At 43.3% G+C, this 25122-nt stretch overlaps 1 pseudogene; it reads left to right on the top strand.

The window, feature by feature from the left end:
* The first annotated feature begins 15064 nt into the window (after positions 1 to 15064).
* LOC148114428 (erythroblast NAD(P)(+)--arginine ADP-ribosyltransferase-like) lies at positions 15065 to 19164 on the top strand (annotated as a pseudogene).
* Positions 19165 to 25122: the final 5958 nt, after the last annotated feature.

The raw sequence follows: 25122 nt of genomic DNA, 5'->3' as shown, positions 1-25122 counted from the left end.
TTAGGGGAGAGGTCATATCAGATCAGATCATGAAGAGTGTAATAATTAACTCTTTAGATCACTCATGGGACAGTTTCTTAGCACACTTAGATACTGTTAGTCTAGGCCTACTATCCATTGAGAAGCTGTCCAACAAACTGATCGCTGAAGACAATTTGAAAAGGAGCCGCTCTGGCTCCTCCAGGGAACATAAGTACGAAAAGAAAGTAGCCTTCCAAGAAAAGCAGCATAACGCAACAGAGTGCTATAGCTGCGGGTCAAAGGGACATCTCAAGAGAGACTGCCCCAAGAACTACAGGGAGAGAAGCAGACCAGAACACAGGTTCAGACAGACAGAGAGACACACCTCTGAGGAAAGATACAGACGCAGGGACTCACCCAACCCCAGAGACAGGAGGGGGAACAGAGATAGCTCACGTGACAGCAGATCAGGATCATTATATGGGATAGGGGAGCGCACCCACATAACACGTCAGGGCAGGGAGGCCAACTCATGGCTTCTGGACTCTGGGGCCTCCAACCACACAACCTACAACCAAAAACTGCTCTCCTCATTCACAGAGGAGAACTTCTCAATCAAGGTTGCAGATCAAAGCGAAGTTAAGGTGATAGGCAAGGGGGTAGTTACGCTACCAGACATAGGAAAAATAGAGGGGGTACTGCTGGTCCCGGAGATACCCCACAACATATTGGCCACAGTAAAACTCAGTGAAGAATCAGGGATTAAGGTAACCTTCGCAGAAGGGAAGGCTCATGTTAGCAAGGGCGGAAAGGATATAGGGAGAGTGACAGTCAGTCAAGGGCTACCATATATAACATTCTATGAGAGTAACACACCCAGCATATACACCAACTCAGAAAGCACGAAAGACACTAACCAGGACAGAGCTGAGGAAGAACAGGTGAATGAGGGAGAGGCAGAGAGCGAGGAGAACATGACACATGAAACACACCACACCAAACACACCCAGAGAAGGCCATCGATAGGCAAGCCCATGCACGACGACTGTGCTCACCTACTACACCGGAAACTAGGACACGCCAGTTTCCCCGTAGTCCAAAAAATGGCCAACTGTACCGAGGGCATCAAGATAAAGAGGTGTGAAAATTATCTCAAGTGCTCGGTGTGCAAATGTTCCAAGTTAAAGGTCAAACCCAGACCTAAGAAATCCTCACGCGCCGCCAAACAGGTATTCAATTTAGTCCACATGGATCTGGTGGGGCCCCTAAGGCCATCCATCAAATACAAGAAAAGATACTTCCTCACCATCATGGATGATTATAGCCGTTATGGCTTCGTTTATACCCTAAAATGAAAGGATGAGGCCTTCCAAAAATTTAAAGAGTTCTACAAGAGGGTAGAGACTCAAAACAATACCCAAATCAAACAAATCATGACTGACAGAGGATCTGAGTTTCTGTCAAAGGATTTCTCCCATTGGCTCAGATCCAAAGGCGTGCTTCACTTTACGTCATCCCCGTTCTCGGCCTTTCAGAACGGAGTAGTAGAACGACGAAACTCCACACTGCAGATAATGGTCAGGTGCGCCTTAGAGGACGCGGGAATTGGTCAACACTTTTGGTCTGAGGCCTTAGTTTACTCAAACTACACACTAAACAGAACCTGGTCCAGTGTAATAGACAAAACACCATACAAACTCATGTACAACAAAAAACCTCAGATAGCACACCTACATGTATTCGGCGTAACCGCTGATGTCCATATACCCAAACAGCTGCGCAGGAAGGGGGACAAAGTATCCAGGAGACTGAGGTTTATGGGGTACGAGCCAGGTACCAAAGGGTTCAGATTTGTGGACAGTAACGACAGATTCGAGGTATCTAGGACAGCGGTATTCCATGAACAAGCCAACTGGTCCAGGATACACCTCAACGAGGTATCAACCAGGCGGGAGGCTAGGCCAGACGAACAAGTACAAGACAAACACGAAACGGCAGATAGACAGGAAAGGAAGGAACACAAACCCAAGCTCCAAGGCATCAAGATTGAGGAATGGAAAGGGAATCACCCCAAGATAAGCGTAGATTCACTAACACAAAAGGAAGCCAGGTACTTACACGACACCGAACAAACGACAGATAGACCAGTCAGATCAACCAGGAACCAATTACCAAGAAGGTTAAATGACTACATGATGCACATTCACACGAACCATGTCACGCCTAACTCATATGAAGAGGTATTGAGACTACCTCAGGAGGAGAGATCAAAATGGGAATCAGCTATGGCCAAAGAAATGGACAGTCTGAGAAAGCTAGAAGTTTACGCTCCAGCCAAGGTCCCAGAGGGCAAAAGTGCGATAGGTACCAGGTGGATCTTCAAAATCAAGAACCTGGAGGGTGGTCAAAACTTATACAAAGCCAGACTGGTTGCCCAGGGATTCGCCCAGAGATTCCCAGAGGACTACACCGACACTTACTCACCCACCATGAGGACTGAGAGCATCAAGAGTGCCCTGGTCATCGCTTCTCTGCTAGGACTAGAGGTACATCAGTTCGACGTGCAGACAGCTTACCTACACGCCAACCTAGATAAGGAAATATACGTTAGGGCACCACACAGCAAAGAGACCAACAGGGGGGACACCTGGCTACTCCACAAAAGCCTATATGGACTGAAACAGTCCGGCAAACGCTGGTATGAGTGCCTGGTTGAGGTCCTGAAGTCAATGGGGTTTACAGCAACCGTAGCCGACAACTGTTTTTTCACCAGGAGAGAGGGGGACTCGCCAGAATACATCCTAGTCTACGTGGATGACATACTTTACATCAGTAAACACGAAGGGAACCGCAACGCCTTCGCCAGTAAACTAAGTGAACACTTCACATTAAAATACCTTGGAAAAATAAACAGATACCTAGGCGTGCAGGTCAACAAAACCCCCAAAGGTTTTCAGCTGTCCCAAAAGGAAAAGATAGAAGAAATACTACACAAATGCAACATGGCAGATGCCAAGGGGTGTGAATCACCCATGCAGCCGGACTTCCTAAAAAACATGCATGGTGAATCACCCTAATTTGAGGACAACACACTGTACAGGTCAGTCATAGGCTCGCTCTTATATATCGCCAACTGGACTAGGCCAGACATTGCTTTATCAGTTAATCTATTGTCCAGGCACGTAGGCAAACCTACCATGTACCACTGGGACGCGGTAAAGAGGGTGCTGAGATATCTGAAACAAAGCGCCAGTGCGTGCCTAGTCCTAGAACCAGAACCATCCAATGGGCCCGTTCTCTCCTGCTATGCTGATGCTGACTGGGCCGGGGATACCAAAAGCCGGAAAAGCACATCAGGATACGTATTTTTCTTGAACAATAGCCCGGTGCATTGGTACACAGGCAAACAAAACTTGGTGGTCACTTCAACCACAGAGGCAGAGTATATATGCCTATCCAAGGCCACAAACAGCCTCATCTGGTTCGACGACCTACTCGCCAGTGTGTGGAGCGAACCAGCGTACCCAATAAACATCTACGAAGACAACAAGGCCGCCATAGAAATATCCATGGCCGACGCGGTAGGACAGAGATCAAGACATATTGACATAAAGTACAAACATGTGAGGCAGCTCTCCAAAATCGGGTTCAGAAAGGCCATACATTGTGACACAGAAGAACAGACTGCAGACATACTCACAAAACCATTACAGGGTAGGCAACACTCACACCTAGTATCCAAATTCAATATCCGCCCCTGGGTGCCACTTAAACAGTCAGGTCCACAGCCACAGGTCAGGCATTTAGAGGGGGATTTGTCAAGTATAAATGCCTTACCCATGTCAGGGGTCAACTGTGATACAGTATTGCAGGGGTTAACACTGACACCCACCTGGTCAGCTCCACCCACAGACCACTCCTTACCCGAGTCTCCGCCCACAGGTATAAAAGGTAGACACTCTCTCCCACGTAGCTCACTTCCAGTTGCAGCATGTGATGTAATGATGAACCTGTAAATAAACGAGACTTAATTAACTGATTGACTCATGTCTGTTATTGGGCCTGATCCATGGATCCTGTAACACTTTGTCAGTTTCTTGATCGGGGGACTAATTTACTTGATAGTTGGTCTGAAGTTAACCTCGGAGCTCATTGATGTCAAACTCAAGGCCCGTGGGGTGCTTAGATCTGGCCTGCAGGACTGCCCTGAAAATGATGAAGGGCCAGCCCGCAGCATCTCTGCCAGCAAAAATGGACCTTGGGAGGCCCACACCCACCCTGGCCTCACACCTCCAGCCCCCCCCCCCCCGAGGTCAAACACAACCCTGATGCGGCCCTCAATGAAATTGAGTGTGACACCTCTGATCTATGCTGGTCTAGGGACTGGTCTCTGGTGGAGATGCATTGGAGTCACTTTCTCTTGGGCTGGGCGATGGTCTCTTGCATAGTCTTTTTGCATAGCCCAAAAGAGAAAAGGACTCCAGCACCAAGGAATCCTTTTCTCTCCACCTTCCTTTTCCTCCTCCTCCTCTTCTCTCCAGCAAACACCCTCCCTTGTAGCACTGATGATGTTCCCTAGTTGGGTCATGAAATGTCTGCAAGAAAACCATCAGCCATGCAGACTTAGATATCCGAACTAGACTGTGTTGTCTATATATAACATAGGTGGGTATATGCACAATTTGTTTTGGTCATGTTTATGTAGTGTACATCGGAGGTGGTGACCCTTTGAGAGCTGTATGCAACGAAGTTTCACTTTAATGTATGCTGATTAGTGTGCCTTTAAGGTGACAATTAAGTTGTTCTAAGTCCAAGTCTAACATATCGAATAGATGGAGAATTGACCAACTGGTGATCTAACCAGATCAGAATAGAATAGGGAATAGAATAGGGAATGGAATGGAATGGAATAGAAAATGGAATAGAATAGAATAGAAATAGAATGGAATGGAATGGAATGGAATGGAATGGAATAGAATAGAATAGAATAGAATAGAATAGAATAGAATAGAATAGAATAGAATAGAATAGAATAGAATAGAATAGAATAGACGATATGGAATGGAATGGAATGGAATGGAATGGAATGGAATGGAATGGAATGGAATAGAATTCTTTATTGGCCAAGGACACACAAGGGGCATAAACTCTCAGTGTATATAAAAGCCATCAGTGAAAAAATCATGATCATAGTAACCATTAAGGGACTTTTCCAACAATCACAGGCATGGAGCTAACCTGACTCTGTTTGTGTGTGTGTGTGTGGATGTGGATAAGTGTGTGGATGTGTGGATGTGAGTGTTGCATGGGTGTAAGTTCCTGACAGTTGGTATCCGCAATGTCTTCTCTGTCAGATTGAGTGGAACAAGATCATGTAGCCAGAGACAGGCAATCACAGCTAACGCAACCCCAGCCAATGTAACTCACATTAGATACTGGATGGAAATTGAAACACTTGTTGTAAAGATCTTCCTGGAGCAAACATCAGGGTTCAAGGAAGACGCTGACAGTTTCTTGGGTGCTGGTGTCAAAACAAATAGTTTTTGTGTGAGTCATCTTCCATGGTAAGGGTTGGCGCAGTGACTCAGTATGTTAAGATGCTGCTCACCACGATACCAAAAAGATGATAAGTCCCTAGAAAGCGTGCAAAGAAGAGCAACAAAAATGATCAGAAGTCTGGAGGCTAAATTGGCTGATGGTCATGTGACAATTCTTTAGGATTTAGCAAAGGTACTGGTCTACCAGGCTTTTTTTTTTTAAGAAAAAAGTTTTTTATTTTATAAACAAACAAATATACAATATATAATCAATCATTCATTGTGAGTGTTGCATGGGTGTAAGTTCCTGACAGTTGGTATCCGCAATGTCTTCTCTGTCAGATTGAGTGGAACAAGATCATGTAGCCAGAGACAGGCGATCACAGCTAACACAACCCCAGCCAATGTAACTCACATTAGATACTGGATGGAAATTGAAACACTTGCTGTAAAGATCTTCCTGGAGCAAACATCAGGGTTCAAGGAAGACGCTGACAGTTTCTTGGGTGCTGGTGTCAAAACAAATAGTTTTTGTGTGAGTCATCTTCCATGGTAAGGGTTGGCGCAGTGACTCAGTATGTTAAGATGCTGGGCTTTTCAGCTGGAAAGCCAGCAGCTCAGGTTCGAGACCTGAGCACTACAAGATGGTGTGAGCTCCTGTCCTCACCTCAGCTCCTGCCAACTTCGCAGTTCAAAAGCAGGCAAACCTGAGTAGATAAATAGGTACCACTTCGGTGGGAAGTTGACAGTGCTCCATGATGTCATGCTGGCCACATGATCACAATAATCTCTTCAGACAATGCTGGCTCAAGAGCCTTGAAAAGTAGATGAGCACCGTCCCCAAGTGTCGGCCATGAGTAGTAGAGTAAACTCCGCAGGGACTCCATACCTCCATGTGCTCCTTTGGGGGTTGAAGAAGGCACCTGGGCCAGCTTAGCTTCACCTGCATTGGACTCTTTTCTGTCCTTCATGTCCTTCCTCACCTTCTCTTTTTCTCAGACAGATGTTGCATCTCCGAGAAATCCCCCTCACCATGTTCAACAACTCTGTGGATGACCAGTATCTTGGCTGCAATCCCAAGAGAGAACTCAAGCTGAAGAACTCAGGAAACATTCCCCTGCCGGAAAAATATATGGCAACCTGGAAAACCGCCAAACAGCACTGGCACAACCTTGGCCAAACTGTCACCAATTTCAATCCAATTTATGGCACCGCGATTGTGGCTTATGCAACTAGAGACCACCTGTACCGTGATTTCAATAAAGCTACAAGAGAAGCCGGGAAATCCCAAGGCTCTTACGACCGATATGTCTTCAAGGACTTCCACCTCCTCCTCACCAAAGCTCTTCAGGCCAAGAAGATCAAGGGCAGATGCTATGGGGTCTTCCGTGGGATAATGGGGATCCATTTCAACGTCTCCGACAAGGTGGTGCGCTTCGGACAGTTTGTTTCCTCCTCGTTGGACGTAAAGGTGGCCCAAAGACATGGTAAGGACACCCTCTTCTCTATCAGGACCTGTCATGGAGCGTCCATTGATGACTTCTCATTTAGCAAGAAGGATATGGAAGTTCTCATCCCGCCCTATGAGATGTTCACCATGACCAACTACACGGACCCAAAACGGGGTCTACATCAAACTGGAGTCCCGGGGTGTTCCCAGCCGCTTCAATTGTGAAGCCCTGAATGGTAAGAGGCTGGAAGGAGGGAGAACCTGGGGTTCAGGGGTCTGAGGGAGCTTCTAGGCCACATCTCGGGGCTGCTGGAGAACCAAGTCAGTTCCAGGTGAACCGAATGTCTGTGGAGATTCTCAGTCATCCAGGTCACGGTTGTCCCAAAGGTGCCCTTTCAGGAGGCAACTGGAGTTTCTTGTTTTTGCTCTTGAAGACGTTTCGCTTCTCATCCAAGAAGGTTCCTCAGCTTCGACAGGAGCTTCAATTCTTCCATTCTTCCATGCAGAGTTGGAAGGGACCTTGTAGGTCCTTGTGGTGAAGGACTACCTGTAACTGTGAGAGGGATCTAGGTGTTCTAGTGGAGCACCACTTAAGAGTGCTGCAGCTGCATCCACAGAACGATAGTATCAAAACAACAAGAAGTCATAGTATCACTTTACACCAAGTGTGTCAAACTTGCAGCCCACAGGCTGGAGGTGTCATGCGCTGGCCACGCCTATCTCTGGTTTAGGGAAGGGGGAGAAATCGCTATATGTCACATGACAGCAATGTGACACCGTGAGTTTGACACCCCTGCTTTACACTGATAAGTGCTGATAAGACTACCCTTGGAATAGTAGGTCCCATTCTGCTCACCACGATACCAAAAAGATGATAAGTCCCTAGAAAGCGTGCAAAGAAGAGCAACAAAAATGATCAGAAGTCTGGAGGCTAAATTGGCCTGATGGTCATGTGACAATTCTTTAGGATTTAGCAAAGGTACTGGTCTACCAGGCTTTTTTTTTTTTTAAGAAAAAAGTTTTTTATTTTATAAACAAATATACAATATATAATCAATCATTCATTGTGAGTGTTGCATGGGTGTAAGTTCCTGACAGTAGATAAATAGGTACCACTTCGGTGGGAAGTTGACAGTGCTCCGTGATGTCATGCTGGCCACATGATCACAATAATCTCTTCAGACAATGCTGGCTCAAGAGCCTTGAAAAGTAGATGAGCACCGTCCCCAAGTGACAATTCTTTAGGATTTAGCAGAGGTACTGGTCTACCAGGCTATTTTTTTTTTAAGAAATAAGTTTTTTATTTCATAAACAAACAAATATACAATATATAATCAATCATTCAGTGTATCGTCTACGTACATCTTTTCATTTCATTTAATGTAACATTTCCCTCACATTTACTTATCTGTTAATACAATTATCTGTCTCTCTGTTTTATATCCTAACCCAACCTTCAACCCCCCCTCCCCACCCCCCACCCCCGACTTCCCAGAGCAAAAACAGGGTATAACATTTTACAAATTATTCATCAACCTTCCCTTTATAAATTCTGAAAATCAATTAAATTAAATTCTTTCTTCCTAAATATAAAAGCCTTTTTCTTAGCATATAATCCAATAACTTTTAGAGTTTTAGAAACATTAACAAACACTGATAAATTTCATTCAAACCCTCAAACGCCAGTCTATTTCAACAATTAAAATGCTAAAATCTCATATTAAACGTTCTAAAAATCTCTTAATACATCAATAAAATATTCTTACTTCGTTTCTCAAAATATAAATTCACAACCTTCAGGAAACTATCCATTAAATTTTAATTAACCATTTTACTCTTCTTCCTTTCTTCCTCCTGCTATTATTCTCAAGATTCAAACATTTTAAAATCTTAATACATCAATAAAACATTCTTCATTCCTTTCTTTCTATATTTTTTCCAGTCCTTCTTCTTCCCCTCTGCTTTTATTTTGGAGAGTTTTTGAATTTTAATTTGCGATTGATGTATCTTTAAAATCTTTAAAACCCGTTCCCTTCTTAGATTTATTTCCTCTGGTTTGAAACCCCCATATCGACTCTTCTTGCTTGTATGGTCGATCAATCCATTCCTTTGTCTGTAGAACCAAAGATTGTCACGATAAGATTTATCAGTTAGCAATAAAGAATCTACTTGTTGCTTTTCAATTAGTTGTATGGAAACCTCTGCCAAGTCCTTTGTTTCGCCATCAACCTCCATTTTAAGATTCTTTGTCTTAACGACTTCTTTGTCTTCCAAAATAGGCTGGATAATTTCTGCCTCTTTCCCGACCAGCAAATCCCTGTTATGCTGCAAATTATATTTTTGAAAAGTTCTATCAATTGATTCCAAAAGAGCAGAAGTAAAGAAGTTTAAAAGTTCTTGAAAGCCCTTTACAGTCGCAGCTTGTGAGTTTGCTGACTCACCCAGCAGTAATCTTCCAGCCCTCGTCTCCATACCCTCAGGCGCCATTTCTTCTCCTTTAAAACGGAGTTTCAAAATACTTGCATTTTTTTGTTCTCCTGAGTTTGCTCTGCCAGCATCCATGGTCAAAATTTTTGTAATCCTTAAAGTTGCGTTGCTGGTGTGGTCACGAACGCCTTGGTCTGCATAAAGCAGACTCGTCCCGGATCCGGAGCAACTGATGGGCTTTCAGGGAGCTCTCACCCTGCAAATCCCAGGCTTAGAAAGAAAAACCTGGGGGTCTAGGGGAGCTCTACCCAGACCCTTCTGCTCTTCTCTCCCCCTTCTTCCCCTGCTCGGGGGTCGGGGGAGAGTTTTAAGTCGCTAGACAGCAGATTTTTGCTGTTCTAGCGGCTAACAGAGTCACGGGGCTGGACCTCTCGAAGGAGCGTCCATCGGCATTCGCAGAGCACAGGAAGTTGTCTACCAGGCTTTTAACTGCTTGCAGAGCTGTACCGGTCTACTCATTTGTTTTTGGAGGCACCGGTCTACTCATTTGTTTTTGGAGTCACCGGTCTACTCATTTGTTTTTGGAGGCACCGTCTACTCATTTGTTTTTGGAGGCACCGGTCTACTCATTTGTTTTTGGAGGCACCGGTCTACTCATTTGTTTTGGGAGGCACCAGTCTACACATTTGTTTTTGGAGGCACCGGTCTACTCATTCGTTTTTGGAGGCACCGTCTACTCATTCGTTTTTGGAGGCACCGGTCTACTCATTTGTTTTTGGAGGCACCGGTCTACTCATTTGTTTTTGGAGGCACCGGTCTACTCATTCGTTTTTGGAGGCACCAGTCTACTCATTTGTTTTTGGAGGCACTAGTCTACTCATTTGTTTTTGGAGGCACCGTCTACTCATTCGTTTTTGGAGGCACCGGTCTACTCATTTGTTTTTGGAGGCGCCGGTCTAATCATTTGTTTTTGGAGGCACCGGTCTACTCATTTGTTTTTGGAGTCACCAGTCTACACATTTGTTTTTGGAGTCACCGGTCTACTCATTCGTTTTTGGAGGCACCGTCTACTCATTCGTTTTTGGAGGCACCGGTCTACTCATTTGTTTTTGGAGGCACCGGTCTACTCATTTGTTTTTGGAGGCACCGGTCTACTCATTTGTTTTTGGAGGCACCGGTCTACTCATTTGTTTTTGGAGGCACCGGTCTACTCATTCGTTTTTGGAGGCACCGGTCTACTCATTCGTTTTTGGAGGCACTAGTCTACTCATTTGTTTTTGGAGGCACCGTCTACTCATTTGTTTTTGGAGGCACCGGTCTACTCATTTGTTTTTGGAGGCGCCGGTCTACTCATTTGTTTTTGGAGGCACCGGTCTACTCATTTGTTTTTGGAGTCACCAGTCTACACATTTGTTTTTGGAGTCACCGGTCTACTCATTCGTTTTTGGAGGCACCGTCTACTCATTCGTTTTTGGAGGCACCGGTCTACTCATTTGTTTTTGGAGGCACCGGTCTACTCATTTGTTTTTGGAGGCACCGGTCTACTCATTCGTTTTTGGAGGCGCCAGTCTACTCATTCGTTTTTGGAGGCACTAGTCTATTCATTTGTTTTTGGAGGCACCGTCTACTCATTCGTTTTTGGAGGCACCAGTCTACACATTCGTTTTTGGAGACACCGTCTACTCATTCATTTTTGGAGGCACCAGTTTACCACCACACTGCCTTTTAACACTGATCAGCTGTAGGGCGGCCCTTTGAAGTCCCGCGGCAAGAGTTTAAACAGTTTTTTTCCTTCTAGCCGATCAGCTGAGACTTGGGAGGCAGCAATAGATTGGGGGTGGGGCCAAATAAAAGGTAAGAATAACCCGGGGGTGGGGGGGCAGAGGGGGGCAGGAGGGCCCAGCTCCCAAACAAAGAGAACGGGTTTGGTGACATCATATTATCACCGCTACTGGCTCGGCCGAACTGAGCCGGTGGGAGGAACCCATCACTGAATTGCTGTTGTTGTTGTTGTCATTCATTATTTAATTACCCTGTAATCCCTTGTGTCAGGGCAACTGAATGGAGCTAAGTGTTTACTGGCCAGATGCCCTTCCTGTCACCAGTGGGGAGTTTTTGCAGCAGATATATTCTCACTGTGCCCAGAGAGAGAAATATCTGCCTCTACCTAGGATCGAACTCACAGTCTCCTGATTGTGAGGCAAAAGCTCCCCCTCTAGGTCACTGCACCCCTCAGGGGAGACATGATAGTAGCCTTCCAATATTTGAAGGGCTGCCACCGGGAAGAGGGGGCCAGCTTATTCTCCAAAGAGCCAGAATGCAGGACAAGAAGCAATGAGTGGAAGCTCATCAGAGGGAGATATAACCTGGAACTAAAGGGAAATTTCCTGATACTGAGGACAATTAATCAGTGGATCAGCTTCCTTGCAGAAGGTGTGGAGGCTCCAACACTGGAGATCTTCAAACAAGGATTGGACAACCATTTGGCTGAACTAGAAAGCAAGCAGAAGAGACTATTTTACTTGCTGCCACGTTAACCTCACCCCTCTTTTTCTCCTCAGCTGTAGGCCTCTTAACTTCTATGGGATTTGAGATAACAGGATTTGAGATAGTAAAGAAAGTTAAATATTTAGGGGTTTATATTACGACCACAAATATGAAACTATATCAGCACAATTATGAACCGTTGTGGCAAAATATACCGAAAGAGATGGAAAAATGGAAAAAATTACAATTGTCTTTGCTGGGAAGGATAGCGGCAGTAAAAATGAATGTCTTACCAAGGTTTTTATTTTGTTTTCAAATGATACCTATACTTAAAAAAGATGAAAACTTGAAGGAATGGCAGAAGGGCATAAATAAGTTTGTGTGGGCAGGGAAGAAACCGAGAGTAAATCAAAAGATAATGCAAGATACACGAGAAAGAGGAGGTCTTAAAATGCCCAATTTAAGATTGTATTATGAAGCCGCTGCCCTCTCAGCAGTTACTGATTGGATAAATTTAACGGAGGAAAGGATATTAAACATTGAGGGATGCAGTCTGGTCTACAGCTGGCATGCTTATTTATTGTATAAGAAAGTAGATAAGACTTTTAAAAGTCATATATTAAGGAATGCTTTATTGCGTGTCTGGAAGAAGTATCAATACAAATTAAACGATAAGTTACCAATATGGACAGTACCCAGATACGCGATAGAGAATATAAATTTGGAGCAAAAGCAGGATAAGACTACATACAAGGAACTCCTTTATAAAGAAGGAGTTGGATTACAACTAAAATCTATGGAACAATTAAGAGAAGAAGGAATAATTAGAACTTGGTTTCAGTATGGACAGCTGCAGGCCAGATGGGGAGAAGATCAGAAAACTGGTATTTTGCAACAGGATGAGAACTTGATAAAACAAATAAGAGACAAAAGTCAAATGCATATAAAAAGGTTGTATAATGTATTAGTGGAAATAGATTCAGAAACAGAGCTAGTCAAGGATTGTATGATAAAATGGGCACAAAATATAGGAGAACCAATAATGATGGAAACATGGGAAAAGATATGGGTTAGAAATGTAAGATTTACACAAGCCCAAAATTTAAGAGAGAACTTTTATAAAATGTTTTATAGATGGCATTTAGATTCAAAAAAACTAGCCTGTATGTATCCAAACTTACAATCTAAGTGTTGGCGATGTGAGTGTGAAGATGCTACATATTTTCATATATGGTGGACATGTAAAAAAATTAAGGTTTTCTGGATAAAAATATGGTGGATTTTTCAAAATATTTTAAAGAAAAAGATCAAATTTACACCACAGGTTTTTTTTTGTTGGGAATAGTTACGGATTGTACTGTGACAGAGACTAAGTTGGTTTTAAATTTAATAACAGCTGCCAGGTTACTGGTGGCTCAGTATTGGAAGAAAGAAGATCCACCCACCATTGAGGAATGGACACTAAAAGTTGTGCATTTGGCAGAGATGGCGAAAATCTCATCATATCTTAAAGACCATTCAAACGAAAGATACATATCAGAGAGGAGAAGATGGATTGACTATATTCAAAACAAGTATCAGACTAAGAAGTTTCATAGTTTATGAATAAAACATTTTTAATCTTTAGTTTATGTTTATATTGTTTTGAGTTATAAGAAGTTAAAGACCTAGGGAGAATTTGAAGTCTACAAATTGTTAGCTTATTTTAGTTATATGTTTGTGAATGCTATACCCTGTGCTTGTTCTGGAAAGTCGAGGGAGGGGGTGGGGGGGAAGGGGGAGGGGGAAAGGGTGGGTGGGTGGGCAAGGGGGTGGGAGGGGGTGAGGGGGGAGGGGGGGAGAAAATGTTTTGTATCTTTTATAAAACTTTTCAATAAAAAAAAGTCTATCTGCTCAATTTAAAAATTGTGTGTGTCACTTTAATGCTTTTGGAATATCTAGTCCATGTGTGATGCATCAACTTCCTGTCTTTGTTCCTACGCCGCACCCAGTTTTTTTGCTAGGCTTGTTAAATTCCATTGTGAAAAATCCAAAATATTTTTTCTTTCTTCATAGATTCACCCAGGGACAGAGTAGGAATCTGCAAAATCCATAAATTTAATGTTAATTTCAAAATAGTCCAAGGTATAAAGCCATTTACAATGTTTCTTTTCCAAACGAAAGGGAAATCTCTTTAATCCACTCTCCTGCTTAGTCACCGCAGACTCCATGGCAATTATGTAGCCACCCGACTGTCACTCTTCATTAGCCTCGTTAACTTTCTAAAGGTGTAAATTCCCAGAAAAACATTTCTCCAATCAACTCCAAATAAGTAAAAAAAGAATCCAATTTTAAAATGATTAAGTGCCAATTATTCCAAATCGAATTTCAAAGTCTGTCATGGGTCTTTGTCTCCAAAAGTTTTTTTTTCCTTAATATTCAAGCCCCATAAATCTGCAGCCGCTATTTAAGGTTTGGGGTCTTATTTTTCAATCCATTTAATTCTGTTGCTTTGCCTGGGTTGGTGTCACTCACCTGGCTTCAAGGTATTGCTCTCTCCTCTTCTCTCCAGCACAATCTTTTTCCCGGTCCACCGCAGCTTTGCGACAGCCGCCATGGCTGCCTCCCCCCATCTCCAACTTAGAGGATTTCCTCTGGCCTCCAAGGAACTTGCCTGTTCCTCTTTGCCCAGTGAGGTGCTCCTCTTCTCCCCCCATCCCTACAGGATGGGGTCGGTCCAAGACCGATCGGAGGATGGATCGTCAGTCAGTGTTTTTCTGGGCTCGTTAGAGCCCATCATTCCCCCGACTGTATCGCCACGGTTCCAGACCGGAAGTCCATAGATGGCCTCTTTGACCCCTCTTTCAAACCAGAACGTGGACTTTGCTGTCTTCAAGGGAGTGAGCTTTGTCTTTCAAATGCAGATGGCCTCCTGAATCTTGTCCTGATTGGTTTGTTCTCCTATGTTGTGCCACACATTTGTGAAGTGGTTGTTTTGTTTCTCCATTGTACAGCTCTGTACATGTCTCACTACATTGCCCTACATTGTACATCACACTGCCTCTCTGTTGTAAGTTCAGGATCCAATATTTCTCACAAAAAGGGGCATTTTCATGGACAGGGAAATTGGTCAAGCCCATTGAGGCCTTGGGCTCTTTACTCTCCTTCATGTCCTTTCACACTTTCTGTTTTCTTGGACAGGTCTTGTCTCTCCAAACTCAGCATGGCCAAGAATTCTGTGGATGACCCATATCTTGGCTGCATCCCCTTAAGAGAGCTCAAACTGCAGAAGCCGGGATATATTCCTGTGCCGAAAAAATACATTACAACCTGGAAAACGGCCATCTTGCATGTGGCCAAACTCGGCTACGGTCTCAGCTATTTCAACCCGATGTATGGCACTGCAATTATGGCTACACCATCAGAGACCACCTGTACCGTGATTTCAATGTCGCTGTACGCAAAGCCAGGGGATCCAAACACTCTTACCTTCAATTTCCCTTCAAGGACTACTTCTTACTCCTAAATAGGGCTCTTCAGGCCAAGAAGATGGTGCCCAGTTGTTATGAAGTCTTCTGCGGGATTAAAGGCGTCCGTTTCACCTTCTCCAGCAAGGTGGTGCACTTCGGACAGTTTGCTTCCTCGTCCATGATCAAAGAAGTGACCCAAGGATTTGGCGAGGACGCCTTCTCCTCCATCAGGATCTGTTACGGTGTGCCCATCTCTGAGTTCTCATTGCGCCCGTACCAAATGGAAGTCATCATCCCACCCTATGAGATGTTCACCGTGAGCAGCCACCAGAACACTCCAAAGGGGGTCTTCATCAGGCTGGAGTCCCAAGGCGTTTTCAACCGTTTCAACTGTGAAGTTCTGAAAGGTAAGAAACTGGGAGAACAGAGAACCTGGGGTTTAGACGACCCAGGGAGCGGCTCGGACATATCTAGGGCTGCTGGAGAACCAAAACAGTCCCTGATGGACCAAATGTCTATGGAGATGTTCAATCGTCCAGATCATGGTTGTCCCAACGGTGTTCTTCCCTCCCCCCCCCACCGAAAGGCAACTGGACCTTCTTGGTGTTTTCTTTGAAAACATTTCACTTCTCATCCAAGACATTTCTTCAGTTCTCTTGAATGAAAAGCAAAACATTTTCAAAGAAAAGGCCAAGAAAGTCCTTTTGGGGGGAAACAAAACAACACCTGTGTGACTTCCAATGGACTCTGGGGCAGCTGGGTCATCATCCCAATGCCCCTGGGTGGACGAGGATTAGAAGCTGGACAGTGTAGTAGAGAAATATCACAGAGTCTTCAGCAGTGGTGGGTTTCTACCGTTCACCCTGGTTCATTCGGTTTGCCCGAATCGGTAGTTTTTATCACTACTGGTTCATCCGAACAGAAGTGAACTGGTAACATTTCACCCCTGGGGAGGGCGGTTGTCCTTGTTGATAGGAACTTTCTTTTTCAAAGAAAAGCAGGACCCAAAAAGCTGGGTCCTTTGTCCCACCCACCCTCAGGGTCTTTAACTGTTGGAACTGCCTTCTGAGCTTCAGCCTTGTTGTGATGACCCAGGGCAAGGCACGGAGGCAACACCATCAGCTGATAGTTCAACCTCCCCTTTATTGCTCCAACTTTCCCCCAAATGCTCCCACATTTATGGCAAGTCCTGGAGCAAAGCACTCACACACACACCTCCAGCAGCCTCTGGCTGCAAATAGTCCGGTAAAATGCTATTAGCATGACGGCTTCAAGGCAAGAAGTCCAGCGAGGCAAGGGAACAAGGCAATGAGTCCACAAAGCAAAGGAACAAGGTGATCGTAAGGCAAGAAGTCCAGCAAACTCCAGACATTGGCAACGACACACAAAATTCCATGAATTCAGTGCTTGTTCCCAACAAGTGCTTGTTCCCTCCCCACAGTGTCTCCTTAAGTCTCATTCCCCGGGTGTGCCTTGTGAAGAGGGGCGGGGCATTCTCCACCTGAGCTGTTGGGTCGGCCTGCACTGCTCCCACCTCCTCTCCCCTCTCTGTACTTGGGGATCAGGAGGGGGCGGTCCTTGCTTGTCACCTGAGCTCCATTGCTCCTCATCTCCACTGCCTGCCCTCTCTTCCCCCCTCTCTCGGTCGTCCTGCCCCCATTCTTCCCTGCTGAGAAGTCGTCCCAAGTCCGAGAGACCCGGGACTGCCTTGTCCTACTCTTCCCCATGTAGTGCCCCGCTGTTGGCTCATATTTAGTTGTTTGTCCACTAACACTGCAAGATCCTTCTAAGAGTTACTTGTCAGGTTTTGATATCGTCTTCAAATAAAATAAATTGCATTTCCAAACAGATAGTCTTTGAAGAAATCTTTCATTTTATTAAGCACGACAATCTGGCCCCAATCGTGGCGTAGCCAGCTCTGGCTTCCTGACCCCAAACCCTCCCTTTCCGTTCCCCAAATCTCTGCATCTCATTGGCCTTCTTCCAAATCACTCTCCCCATATCTACTACCTAAGCTCCCAGGAATGCCCCCCCTCCCTCTCATCTCCTAGGGGATATTATCTTCAAGGAAAATAAGTAGGTGAAGTGCCAAGCCTCCTCTTGCCAGCTGGCCCCTCTTCTTATGTCAGCACTAGAGTAAATGCAGGTTGAAGTGCTGACATTACTGCTATTAAGCCTGGTTTCACCCAGTCTATATGTGTCCTTTGGATTTTTCTTGCCTAAGTGTAAGACTTTACTTTTCTCTACACTAAATTTCATTTTGTCAGATAGGGCCCAGGGTTCAAGTCTGTCAGGATCCATCTGGATCTTCAGCCTATCTTCTAGGGTGTTGGCTATTCCTGCCAGCTTAGTATCATCTGCAAATTTGGTAAGGTACCCTTCTATTCCCCCATCTAAGTTGTTTACGAGGATATTGAAGAGTACTGAGTTTAAGATGGAAACTTTTGGTACCCCACTGCTTCCTTCCTTCCATGTAGATGAGGGTCCATGTACCTTCCATGTACCATCTAACAGGGGGGAAGAACCGGAAAGGGAAATTTAACTGTGGATCCTTTGTATGCAAACTTTTCATTCTGGCTTCGCTGTACTGAAACCACTTGGCTCTACCTTTTGTACACATGGAGTCAAGGGTCTTTCTTACCTAGGAACCCAAGTTGGGGCAGGTGTGACAGTAATAGAACAATAGAATTGGAAGTTCCCAAGGTGCTTTTTTTTTCCCCAAGAGGCAACTGGACTTTCTGATTTTTCTTTGAAGACGTTTTGCTTCTCTTGAAGCTTTCTTCAGCTCTGACTGAAAGGTAGGGAACGGAAGGATTTATAATCCTTGCAGACAGCTGGTCATTCGCATTCTTTTTGTGAGTCATTAAGGTCACCTGGAGGTTCATTTGTGTCCTCAGGGGCACACCTGAGTGGTGGAAATTGGTGTGGAGCCTTCTTGGAACTGCTGAAAGAACTATGTTGTAGATTGGAGATGGATGATGTTGTATTCCTCCCCCTCTGTTGAGAGAGGGAAGTTCAGTTTTGACATAGACGGCCTCTTTGACCCCTCTTTCAAACCAGCAATCCTGCCTGTCCAAAATATGCCCTTTGTTGTCTTCAAAAGAATGGCCTGTGTCTCAGAGCTGAAGAAGCTTCTTGGATGAGAAGCGAAACATCTCCAAAGAAAAACCAGAAAGTCCAGCTGCCTCTTGAAAAAAGCACCTTTGGGGCAACCAGGACCTGAAGGACTGAGGATCTCCATAGGCAATAGAATTGGAAGGGATATTGGAAGTCTTCTAGTCCCACCCCATACTCAAGCAGGAGACCCTATGCCAAGGGTGTCAAACTCAAGGCCCGGGGCTCAGATCCGGCCTGTGGGGTACTTAGATCTGGCCCATGGGGCTGCTCTGGAAACAGCGAAGGACCGGCCTGCAGTGCTTCTGCCAGCGAAAACACAGCTCGGGAACCCATTTCGCTGGCAGAGTGTTAAGGCCACCCCAGCCACCCCCAACATGAGTGATGCCAAACTGGCCACGCCCCCCCTGCCCCCCCCCCAAGTTCAAGCACAACCCTGATGCGGCCCTCAATGAAATCCCTTATGGGAAAATGGCTGACCAATCTCTTGTTGAAGTTCTCCAGTGATGGAGTCCCCACAACATCTGGAGGCAAGCCGTTCCACGGGTGAATTGTTCTCACTGTCAGGAAATTTCCCCTTCGTTCCAGGTTGCTTCTCTCTTTGATGGGCCTTCACGTGTTACTTCTTCTTCTCTTGCTTTCAGGCACTTCGGACAAAACGTTGACACCTCCTCCACCCGAGGACAGGCCCACAAGTACTGCACGACTGCTGCTTCACACCATCCTTTTTCCAGAATAGGTTTGTAAGAAGAAATATCTTAACGTGCACATTTGGGTTGTTTTTTAATCAAGGCCTATTTACCTGCACGATCACGTATATGAAGGGCTGGAGGGCCTGAAATAAAATCAGTGCTAATCTGTGTGCTGACCTTGTGACTTTTCAGTGGCTCAACATTGTGCTTTGCAACACTGGCATTGGCTTAGCTTGCAAGATGTTGTGGGCAAAGGGGAAGCGTGTGGTGAAAGTTGACGTGAAAATAACCATGTTGTAACATTGTGGTTAAAGGAATGGCAAACCACCCTTCCTGCTAGGACACATTGGCAGAATCTTGAAACTCACATGCCTTGTGGTTTTAAGGTATAGGATGAAATGCTGGATAGGGAATCAGGCCTCAAGCCAACCCCTTGACCGCTTGTCCAATTGACCTTCATTGCAAGGTGATGTAAGTGCCTTGTAGCCTAGGCCTGGTGGTTGCTACGCTTTAAATTCTAATACACATTTGGTTTCATAAAGTGAGACTTGAAGGTGTGCTGCCTTTTCTCTTTTTCTTCAAAGGCAGCTTTGCTCTCAATCCGATTCACCATCCCCATCCCCGACACATTTCCTGCCTGAGCAGAGGGTTGGACTAGAAGACCTATACCTGTTCTGTTCTCTTCTGTTCTGTTCTAATTCTGGATTCTGGATTCTGGATTTCTGGATTTCTGGATTCTGGATTTCTGGATTTCTGGATTTCTGGATTCTGAAATCTGAAATCTGAAATCTGAAATCTTCATTCTGCATTCTGCATTCTGCATTCTGAAATCTGAAATCTGAAATCCAAAATCCAAAATCCAAAATCTATTCTATTCTATTCTGAATTCCATTCCATTCCATTCCATTCTGACTGTAGGCGGAGTAGTTCAAGGTTGTCCAAACCCAAAATTTCAAGCCTGGTGGCATAAGGGATTCTGTTGTGAGCAGAGGAGTGGAGGACTCTTCTCGTGAAATATCTCTGGACAATTGTGTTAATGTCCAAAATACAGTGTGGATTCCAGGTGGATGAGCTGTATTCAAGAATTGGTCTGGCAAAGGTTTTATATGCTCTAGTTTGCAGTACAATGTTATCGGAGAAGAAACTTCTCAAGGTTAGGCTAACAACTCTTAATACCTTTTTGGCAATGCTGCTACAGTGAGCTCTGGGGCTTAGATCATTTGAGATGAGTACTCCAAGGTCCTTGACAGAGTGAGGATCGTCTACGAGGTTGTATCCATCCAGCTTGTATTTGGTATTCTGATTTTTGTTGCCAATGTGTAAGACAGAGCATTTGTTGGTTGAGATTTGGAGTTGCCAATTGTTCGACCATTCTGACACATAGTCAATGTTGCTTTGTAGGGTAGCAGTATTGTCTGTGATGTTGTATAGTTTTACGTCATCAGCAAAGAGGACGCAGCTGCTTGTAATATGATCACAAAGGTCATTTATGTAAAGTAGAAAGAGAGTGGGTCCTAAAATGCTGCCTTGAGGGACACCACTGTTAACAGGTGCCGGATTTGATTGGGCCCTCCCTATTTTGACTATTTGTTGCCTGTACACAACAACATGGCTATCCACTTGTGCAGTGCTCCAGAAATGCCGTAAGAGCGTAGTTTTAACAGTAGTTTGTCATGTACCACTGAATCAAAGGCTTTGCAGAAGTCTATGTAAATTTTGTCTATTGCTTTACCCTGGTTGAGTTGTGTGGTCCAAATGTTTCTGCAGTGTAGGAGTTGTAGATTACAGCACAAATTTTTCCTGAAACCAAACTGCTTGTTAGAAAGCAAGCTGTTTGTCTCTAAGTGGAGGGTGATGGATTGGTTAATAATTGATTCCATAACTTTACAGGTGACACAACATAATGTGATTGGTCTGCAATTTTCTACTAGACTGAGGTCTCCCTTTTTGAAGATAAGAATGACCGTGGCTAATGACCATAGGTTGGGCAAGGAGCTGGTTCTGAAAGATCTCATAGATTGTACTTAGAGGTTTGGCTATGGCAGCGAAAATTTTTTCAAGAAGTAGGCACATAATCCATCAGAGCCAATAGATAGAGATGGTTTTAAGTTGCGTAGTGCTGTTTCGATGTTATTTACTGTAAAATCAATATGTAGCAGATCATTGCAATTAATTGTATTCTATTCTGTTCTGTTTTAATCTATTCTATTCTATTCCATTCCATTCTTTTTATTCCGTACTAATTCTGTTCTGTTCCATTCCGTTCTGTTCCATTCCTATTCCATTCTAAAACATTGAGCTCTGGCCTGAGAAAGGAGGGGTAAATGTGCCATCTGAGATCTGATCTTGTAGCTTCGGTTTGTACTATTTTTTGGTCTGCCTGTGTCTGTTCTCATCACTGCAGTCCAAATTGGGTAATCAGTTGGGATGTCTATCTCCCCAGGAATGGAATTTACTTACAAAATGTTGAAGGAAAGTTTTGCAAATAAAGCTTTCATCCACCTCCCCGGGGTCCTTTTGTTCATGTACCAATGGATTTTATCCAAATGCCCAAATGCTGCTCCCATTGTCGAGGCCCACCTGTATGTAAAAGCTGTTGCTATAACAGTATCAGAGAAATTGCTGGAAGAATTATTGCCTATGTTTAGAATGGAATGGAGTGGAGTGGAGTGGAGTGGAATGGAAGAATGGAATGGAATAGAATAATTGAATAATTGAATGGAATGGAATGGAATAATTTTTAATCAAGGCCTATTTACCTGCATGTATTACTTCTTCTTCTCTTGCTTTCAGGCACTTTGGACAAAATGTTGACACCTCCTCCACCCGAGGATAGCCCCACAAATACTGCAAGACTGCTGTTATGCCACCTTTACACAATCCTTTTTCCAAAGGCATCTCTCAATCAGATGTTTTCCCCGCCCCCTGACAGGTCTCCTGTTTGAGTAGGGGGCTGGACTAGAAGACCTCCAAGGTCCCTTCCCACTCTGCCATTCTGTGATTCTGTTATTATGGGGTTATTCTGTTGTCCTTCTGTTCTGGCTTCTCTTTGTTAGGTTAGATAGATGTCGTTCCATTAAGTGTCCGTTGTACCGTTGAGCCTCTGCATCCCTTGGCTTAGCCTCTTTGTGGTTCCTTCTCTGCAACTGGGAAAAAAAATTAAGAGAACTTTGTTTTCACATATGACAACTGCAGCGAGATTGTTCCATGCAGAAAAGGGGAGAAGACTGGACTTTATCAATGAAGGAGGAATGGATGGCGAACAGGATGGGCCTCGCAGAGATGACTGACTGAGGCATCTTCAAAGCACGTTTTGATTGGCATCGAAGAGCCACACTTTATGCTTCCCTTCCTCTTTTCACAACGAACGGCTAATTTAAAAAATGAAAAAGTGATCGACGGTGGCATTCTATACATCGTAACCACGGTTGATGATCTAAGTCCTATCAGTTGTTGTTTGTACAGTATGTACACTGAGAGCTTATGCACCGGAGAGAAACTCCTTATGTGTCCAATCACACTTGGACAATTAAGAATTCTGTTCCGCTCCGCTCCGCTCCACTCCGCTCCGTTCCATTCTGCTCCATTCCATTCCATTCCACTCCTATTCCTATTCCTATTCCAGTCTAATCTATTCTTATTTTCTATTTTCTATTTTCTGTATTCTATTCTATTCTATTCTATTCTATTCTATTCTATTCTATTCTATTCTATTCTATTCTATTCTATTCTATTCTTCTTCCTGTTTGATTTAACAGATTAATGGAGTTGGAAGGGACATTGGAGGTCATCTAGTCCAACTCCCCACCCAAGCAGGAGATCCTGCACCATTTCTAACAGAGGGCAGTCCAGTCTCTTCTTTTTTTTTTTTATTGAAAAGGTTTTCAAATACAAATTTTTCCCCCTTTTTCCCCCCCCTCCCCCCCCTCCCTAACCCCCCCTCCCCACCCTTCCCCCCCTGTGACTTCTTCGTAACAAAAAAAAACCCTAATTCATAACAGATTACTTACTCCCTCCTCAAAATACTGACCTTTACTTACTAAAAGTATTATAAATCCCCCTTTATCCATACATTTCAGAAAAGAAGAAGAGAAAAAAAACAAAAAAAAACAAACACATTATACTATAACTATTATAAAATAACTTCTAATTTAGCATAATAGTGTTTTATATCTATACATTATTGCAACAATTCAAAACCACCTTCCACTTTAAAACTATACGATAAGTCCTACTTTAATAACATTTCAAAGCGGGCTCCCCATAAAATCTAATTTAACATTTATTCCACTCTATCCATTTCCTCCACTCCCCTAAATATATCACTTAAAAATCCCTTTTCTTAAACTAATCAGTCTGTAGCTAGCTTATTCACCCACTGTCTTACAAATTTACCATACACAACAATTCTTGATATCTTTAATTCACTGCCCACACTACTTAAAAATATATATATATATATATTCCATTATATCTAAATAAAAAAAGAAAAGACAATAACTTTAAATTTATAGTCCATATAATATCTTCTTGAAGTCTTTCCACTGGATTGTTAAAACCAACATCCATAATAGGGTAACATAGCTTGCTGATGCAACAGTTTATTCAAGATCTCCAATCATATCTGCCCCCATCAGTAGTAAACATCTTCTTATATATATAAAAGTAAAAACAACCACCCGAGTGACATTATAATTATATTCCATATAATAATAATTGTGGGTTTCATCAGGATTATTAATTTCCATCATCGTATTGGGTAACAACCCGATCTTCTGCATGTCCCAATGTGATTCTCTTGCCTTATAATTCAAGATAATTATAATATATTTATCAACACAAAAAGAAGTTTCAAAGTAGATAATTCAAAACCATCAATTTGAGGCTCTTTCCATGTCCCAAAATTACGGCAATGCAGAGATCTGCCACTATCCTCAGGATGATATTGACCAATATGTCGCCTCCTCTATGTTTTCACATAATCATTCATATTTTAAAATCACTGGCTTCACTGTTGCTTGGGTTAGAAATTTCTATTTTTGTACAACCTATTTCTTTTTTTGTTTTCTTTTTGTGGGTTTGACTTCCATCCTAATTTTTTGTGTCTCGCGTTTCTTTTTTATCCCTTGTATATCCTCTAATTGGTTTCCATGCTTGTCCTTGCCTTGATAAGTCATCACATTAAAATCAGATGGCACTTCTCTCAAATTTGTAGATAATCCAGCTGGGGTATCCGATAAATCCAAAGGCAATTTATCTGGTACAGTCTCTGTCTTTAGTTCCAGCTCCTTCTGCTTATCCTGTATTATATCTGAAGACGTTAAATTCATTTTCAACCTATTTTGATAAAATTCTTCCGCTCTTTCAACAGTATTTAACTGGTATCTTTCTCCTTGATATCTCAATATAATACCAACTGGGACGTCCCACCGGAATTGAATATTTCTCCTTTTTAACTCAGACACCAGAAAGCCAAATTTCTTCCTTTCCATTAATATCTTAGGTGGGAGTTCCTTGTAAATCCAAATCTTTCTTCCATACAATTGCAAATTAGAATTGAAGGAATTTTGCACAATTTTATTCCTAATTTCTTTATCTGAAAAATAGATTACCACATCTCTAGGCAATTGCCTTTGCTTGGCAGTCCAGGAGTTTATTCGATAAGCTCTGTCAATCCTACAAAACACTTCCTCAGGTTGAATCTTTAAAATCCCAGCTAGAAATTCAGAAGATATTTTCCTTAAGTCATCTCTGTTATTTTCCTGCAAACCTCTAAGTCTTATTGCATATTCTGTGAAATTATATTGTATCTTTAGAACCTCTTTTTCAATCCTCTGTTGCAGATTTTCTTCATTACCAGACTTTTGGTCAGCATCCATTTTAAATTTTTCTTCTGAACTATAATCCTGAATATTTAACAAATCATTTTCAATTTTTTGAATTCTATTGTCCAATTTATCTTGAATTTCATCCATTTTTGACTCTAGTAAATTAGTATTTGTATC

The sequence above is a fragment of the Pantherophis guttatus genome, chromosome 4 (genome assembly GCF_059756535.1).
Source record: "Pantherophis guttatus breed Tessera chromosome 4, ASM5975653v1, whole genome shotgun sequence".
In the NCBI taxonomy this organism is placed as follows: Eukaryota; Metazoa; Chordata; class Lepidosauria; order Squamata; family Colubridae; genus Pantherophis; species Pantherophis guttatus.
The sequence above is the reverse complement of the archived record's forward strand: the minus strand, read 5'-3'. Positions and strand labels throughout refer to the sequence as shown.